The following is a 6,822-nucleotide window of genomic DNA, read 5'->3' on the forward strand; positions in this document are numbered from 1 at the left end:
ATATATCGATCTATATATATTTGTCAGAATGTCATTTTATCAAAAAACCCATCCTCTGTAATCATAGTTTAACGAAGCATAATTAATAGAAGAGGTAGAGCGTTAAGTGGAGATGATTTAATCACAGTTAAGTAGATAAATCTCTATATTAGTCTCTTTAATTAAAATGTCCTACGTTTTATTTGCGTCATTTTTTTTCTTCATCCAATTTAAAATGTTTAAATAACAATAGCCTATACAATATAATTTTATGTAAAAAAATTGATTATACCATGTTTATTACAGATATTTAACATTTTTGTGTACATACAAAATTTAGATTATACCTCGCTTGAGAACAAAAATTCTATTTGTTTTCCTAACATGTACTAATAATTATTGATCAAACTAGAAAAAGCTGGAGGAGATTACTTAGGAAGATTACTTAGCATCTTATATTCCTGGCAAGAGAAAATGAAAAATTCGTTTCTTCTCTTTGCTTCCCTGTTCCTTCTTTCCTCCTTTTTCCCTTTTTACATCGCGTTGTTTTACATCGCAATTTACATTTATTTGTAAAGTTTGAATCTTCTCGATATTGAAGATGTTGAAGCTGCAAGTATGTATTTCATTTTAATCCATTCGAGACCGAGATTTAATTGTAAGACGATACCTAGGTGTCGCTACGATTTGAATGTTTAGTTAGAATGATTCTGTGTTTTACTCTCTCCAGGGTATCCTTTTCATACTTTGATTTTAAATCGATGACAATCTTAAATAGTATGCCTCATATTTTTAAAATATAAAATTATATACTATGTTATTCTATAATGTATTATGTACAGTCATATATATATATATATATATATAATAATTCTATATTGAAAAAAATATGAAATTAACATGATATATACATTACTACATAAGTTATATATAAAATATGTATACTATACCCTTGCCTACTGACTGATATGAATTTCTTTCGGTCTCGAATGCGTTAAAAGAGAGCGCAAAGAAGGCGAAATTACTTATTGTAATTAGTAAAACGACCTGAGAGGCAGACAGATACAAGAAAGAAGGAATATTATATTAGCGGCATTATCATGTTTTTGCTCTCTTTAAGTCTTTCATCGAGACAGACAATCTACAGGTATTAATCGACCAATTTCTCCAAGCTGATAACTTCGAATTGATGTTTATATATAAGAAGTGTTATGTGTTAATCTGTCTAAATGTTTAAAAGGTGTTATAAATTAAATGTTGTTAAACGATACGTAATTGCCTTTTGATCGTAAATTTTACTATCAAGGGGTCTTTTATGTATGCGTAATCATTGTGAATTATAACAATTTATGTGATCGATATTAAAGGTGTTTAAAAGCATGTAGTTTTTTTCTATATTACTATTCTCCTATATTATTATCCTATATTATTATAGCATTCCTATATTATTATAATATCCAATTACATGTTGATACACAAAATATACAGATTATTATTTATAACGTTTTGGTTTTCTTAATTGAGTCATTCATTTAGTACAAATGATAAGAAATTAGTAATAATTCACAAAAAAAGGATATCGTAGTAGAAATATTATAAAAAAACATTTTCTGTTTTAGTGTAGAGTTACTCCTTCTTACAGACAGTGTCGTACAAATCTGTACGTCTCTGAGAAAATGTAGGTATCTGAGCCCTTACTTCCTCAACAACTTTTAGATCTGATAGAAAAAAGAAACATACGAAGTAATAAGTAATGCTTACTAATAAATTCAACAAATACAGAGGAAGATGGCTAAATCGATAAATTAACGAGACTAAAAATTAATTACATCATGGATCTCTCGCTTTTAATTTTAAGCTGTAAATTACCGATATCGGTGACTGCCATATTCTCTTGAGTTTCCAAATCGTAAAGAATCTTTCCCCAGGGATTGGTCAACTGTGTATGTCCCCATGCGACGTAACTTGCTTAAGGAACACGAGCCGGTGATATGCAGGCAACGTATAATTGATTATCATTCGCTCTGAAACGCTGAAGTAATGACCAGTGCAGTGGTCCAGTGGTCATATTGAATGCCGCTGGATATATCAGCATTTGGCAACCTAACCCAGAGAAGCAGGAAATATGAAGCCACCGAATACCAATTAACTTCGTAGTTGCACGGTTCACATTCCATCATTTCTGAATATGCGAGGACAGTCCTCTTATTGTGCTTTTAATTCTTTTATTTGTTTCATTTTCAGCAAATATACTGGTTTTTTAAATTAAGCTTCTTTTTATACAGAGTTACAGATTATATTAATTTTATATAGAATATATTTAAGAAAGATATTTAATTTTTTGCTAGTTAAGTATTGATCGATTAAGTTACTGTACCTTTGTTCCGATAAATGCGTGCCATTTCCTCGAATCTAATATCATAGCAAATGCCAATACCTATTTTGCAGCCCTTCACATCGAACGTCGTTAGGGAGTTACCAGGACTGAGTGAATCACTCTCTCGAAAAGTAATCTTATTAGGAATGTCGATGTCGAATAGATGTACCTAATAACATAAAAATGTAGTCGCTAATTCTATTGCTGCAACTTTTGTAATTTAATATCAAAGTTACCAACTCCTAAACTTTAATTATTTTTTATTTAATAACTGACAGCGTTTTTATCACTTTCTTTTATTAAAAAATCCTATCATTTAATAATGTTTAAAAAGGAGAAAAAATAAGTATAATAATATTTTAAGTATGTGAAAAATTTATACAACACAAACACATTACAACAAAAATGGGCGTTTCCCGTATCATAACGTATTTTATAAACCGTAAATTATAGAATTGGTTATAGTATACGTATGTACATATGTATATTCCTAAATTATTCCTAGATAGAGTCACTTTCTTCGCCCCAATATTTTCAAATTCAAAGCCATAAAGGAATATATTACTTACCTTTCGGTGTTTTGCTATCAAAGTTCCATCGGGACCCCAAATAGTACAGGTATTGTACAATTTAGCGCCCTCTATTTCAGGCATCGTACCACCAACTACATAGATGTTGTTTTCTTTAGCTGCGTTCGATGAAGCAACGCTCGTTTCACCATCAGGAATACTCTCGGCGTATTTTGGAAAGTACTCTGCATTGCAATATTTCAATTAATGAAGAATAACTGTCTTTTGTTCCAACCATAAATTAAATTGAAATGTTTGTCAGTTTTTTATTTTTTAAATTATTAAAATAACTAAGTTTTATATTTCGACTTAATTAAATATGCAATTACTTAGCTAATAGTATATATAATAAATTGTTTCTACAGGTTCAAAATGAAAAATGAATATTTAGAAATATTTAATTACGACAATGCTATTTGTGTTAGCATCAGTGGCTTGTTACTCAACGACTTTGCTAGTACTTTTTGAAACATAAAGTTAGTTTTCAATTAACACTTATACTAGAGGCGGAATTATAAATGCAAAATAATTGATAATACTAATTTATAAGTACCTAATTATTAGTATCTTAAAAAATATATTTATACAAAAATCACGATAATCATGAAAATGGGGAAATCCTATATTCTCGAATCAATTCACAATTTATTTTGTATATTAATTAGATAAAAAACGTAAAGTTGGATTTTCTTATTGTGGAGATAAGAAACAGCTCAAATTTACATTGTTTTGTACGTTACAAATTATAGGCTTAAAATGTACGAAATGTAACTTTGAAACGACACTAATTTTTTACGCACGATAAACCTCCACGACTTAGGTATGTAAAGATGATAAACGTATATTAATTCTATAAATTTGGTAATAATAAACCAACTTTCTGAGAAGTTCTGTAAATTTCGTTTCTGTTGTATCAAGAGAATAATGGAATATTCCACTTAGATCGTATACTTCTTGTACGTACGTACAAAATTTTCCGGCTAATCTAAAACACTTCATAAGATAGAGAGCTTCTGGAAATTCGGACACAGAGAGTGCATAAAATACAAGATAAGTCTCGTGTCTTTCAAAATTATTTTTTATTCGCTAAAAACGTCCTGTGTACTCATGCAATCACATGCAACCTCGAAACTTCACTTATTTTTTATCACTTTCCAATTCAATACACAGTTTCAGCATTTTTGACTATATGTAAGAGAAATTTCCATTCAGCCAAAGGTGTACTTACAGATTATAGATTCCTATACGACTCTCAGTAAAAATTTATCCGCACTCCAGATAGTTAAAACTTCTGTCGACCGTATTGATCCATCTGCACTCTTCGTATGACGTCAATATCTGTTCAGTGCTGCTGCGCAGGTTTCTTTGTGTTACGTCAATTCGTTTGTGACCGTTGCGCGAGTAATGGCGCTTTGCAATGGTGATTTGCAGGAAAACAGTGCAGGATGCTGTGATTCGTTTCTTGTGGTCGGAGGTTATGTTTGATGCCTATATTTATCAAAGATTTAATGCACATTATGGAGAAAGTGTTTTGTCACGAAGTGTGTTTGAATGGGCACAAAAGTTCAAAGAAGATCGCACGAGTGTTATGAAAAAACAGCTGGACGCCCGTCCACATCCACGATGACAACATTGAACGTGCTCATGAACTTATGCTCTATGGAATAGACGAGTGACACTGGATAATGTGGCAAATCATTTGCAAATCAGCCACGGCTCTGCTTATGCAATAGTGCACGACAGATTTGGATTTTAAAAAGTTTGTGCGAGATGGATGCCGAAAAAGCTGATGAAAAGGTGAAGACGACGATGCATTCGTGGTTCGCAGCTCAGCCCAAAACATTTTTTAATGAGAAAATACAAAGGTCCTTCGGCAAATGGACAAAGTGTATACAGAAATCGAGTGATTATGTCAAAAAATGATGTATGTCTTTTTTGACAATTGCTTAAAATAAATTCTACACCGACAGAGCGGGTAACTTTTTACTCACCCTCGTAAGACACTTAAATTTCCAATCTATTATGATGAATAAAAGAGCTTATACTATTAAATCTAATTGTATTTTGTTGCATGAGAGTACACGTGTATGTGATGTACATTACCTTTATATCCCCTTGAACGCTTCAATATTGCGCATATATACTATATTTTGTACAGCTTCTATAAAATTTCGTATGTTTGTTTAGGCTGTTAATCTAGAGGCTGGAGTACAAAGAAGTGGCACAATGATGTGGGCTGATGACATTTATAATTATCAAGGAATCACCCCTACATTCGCTCAGGTATATATCGTTGACTATAACGTATTTAACATATATGATTGTTAGAATATTAATAATTAATTTTTAATTCTATCAGAATTTTAATGAAACTGTCCCTTGGGAAGGAAGAACTGATACCTTGATATCACGGTTTGTACATCCTATATATACGACAAATTTTAGAACATTATATAACGAAGAACCAGATCGTCGTGGCCATGTGATGTGAATAAAAGGACTTGAATTTGATGATATTTTTATAATGTTAGATAACATAACTAAGTATCTTCACAGTAAGATAGGATGACATGGTTTACATGATCTTAATGTTGTTCACTCGAGTGATGATATTATAAGGAAAAGCGTAATATCACAGGTAGGATGATTCATAATTTAGAACTACTAACTCATGTATGTATTAAAAATTAAAGAAATATATTAAATTTTATAGGATATTTATGTTTAGTAACCAGTAATTCAGAGATTGGTATTCATGGTTACTATAACGAGGCTGTAGAAACGCACCCTTTCTTCTTTGCAAATGGTCCTGTATTTATGTCTAAGCCGAAACTGGAACCTCTGAATAATTTAGATTTATTCTTGTTATTTTCTAAAATACTTATCTACAGTATACCATAAGGAATGATACCGTATCGCACCTAATCAAGTGCCTTAAGAAACATCAACAGGATATCACAGTAAGTAATCCCTTATCGACAGATATGTAAGTAAAAGTTATGTGTCATTGTTATACACAATTATGTGTTAGTGTTATACACAGTTATTTATCATTTTCTATTAATTCAGTTGTAGCCACTACAATATCTATGACACTGGTAGTAATTATAAGAACAATAATGATGTTCTATAAGAGGAAATGATGATTAGGAACAAAAACTTACAGGTAAGTCAAAGTATATGTTATTTGCCATTTGAAAAGAAAGTTACTAACTTGGAATTTTTTGATAAATAATAATTGTGCAAAATATATTGGATTTCAAATTTGTCAAAAATTGATATTTAAGAAGCATTGTAATAATATAACATTAATATTTTGATTTTTCAGAAGATATCATGCGGTGGATGGATAATATGCAAAAAATATTAAGCAGTATATGAATTTTCCTATTGCGTAGAGATAACAAAATGAATTTTAAAAAATGTCGACACGGTAATAAGAAATAGCATCATGACAAAGAATATATAAAGACAGTTTCATTTTTTATAAATAAAAATTTGTTGTTCCAGATTTTGAAATACAGTGAAACGTTTAATTAGTATCTTAATATCTTTAAATAATTATTATTTTAGAATCAATTGTAATTGTATCATACGTACTTTTGAATTCGTGCAAGAACATATGTAATTTTGAAGTAGTTATTATTAGGAAACTGTTAGACGCGAACAGTATGCGAAAAGTTAGTATGCAGTGTAATAATTATCAATCAAAACACAAGAATTAAATTCTTGAGGAAAAAATTTCCGGAATTTCTTATTTACATGATTATAGAGAAATCCATAATAAAAAGGAGCTGCTTTCTAATACTTCGCTTCCTTGTAATGCCTACGTTAACAATAACGAGGTTCGACTTTTTGTTTTTAGAGGGATACTGGAAAATTTGAAAGTACAGTACC

At 30.5% G+C, this 6,822-nt stretch overlaps 1 protein-coding gene and 1 long non-coding RNA gene across 2 annotated transcripts in view; both read left to right on the top strand.

Moving 5' to 3' along the window:
• The window catches only part of LOC126877002 (venom serine protease Bi-VSP-like), a 164,793-nt gene extending 160,296 nt beyond the window's left edge, over positions 1–4,497 (top strand). Inside the window, exon 2 of the transcript XR_007694669.1 lies at positions 4,156–4,497. The gene's annotated coding sequence lies outside the window, so the exon portion shown is untranslated. The remainder of the gene's footprint in view (positions 1–4,155) is intronic.
• A 296-nt stretch (positions 4,498–4,793) lies between these two features.
• LOC126877015 (uncharacterized) lies at positions 4,794–5,503 on the top strand. Its single transcript, XR_007694683.1, has 3 exons — positions 4,794–4,900; positions 5,113–5,208; positions 5,285–5,503. It is a non-coding gene; the product is annotated as an uncharacterized LOC126877015 (long non-coding RNA).
• Positions 5,504–6,822: the final 1,319 nt, after the last annotated feature.

Source organism: Bombus huntii, unplaced genomic scaffold, assembly GCF_024542735.1.
Source record: "Bombus huntii isolate Logan2020A unplaced genomic scaffold, iyBomHunt1.1 ctg00000110.1, whole genome shotgun sequence".
Lineage (NCBI taxonomy): Eukaryota > Metazoa > Arthropoda > Insecta > Hymenoptera > Apidae > Bombus > Bombus huntii.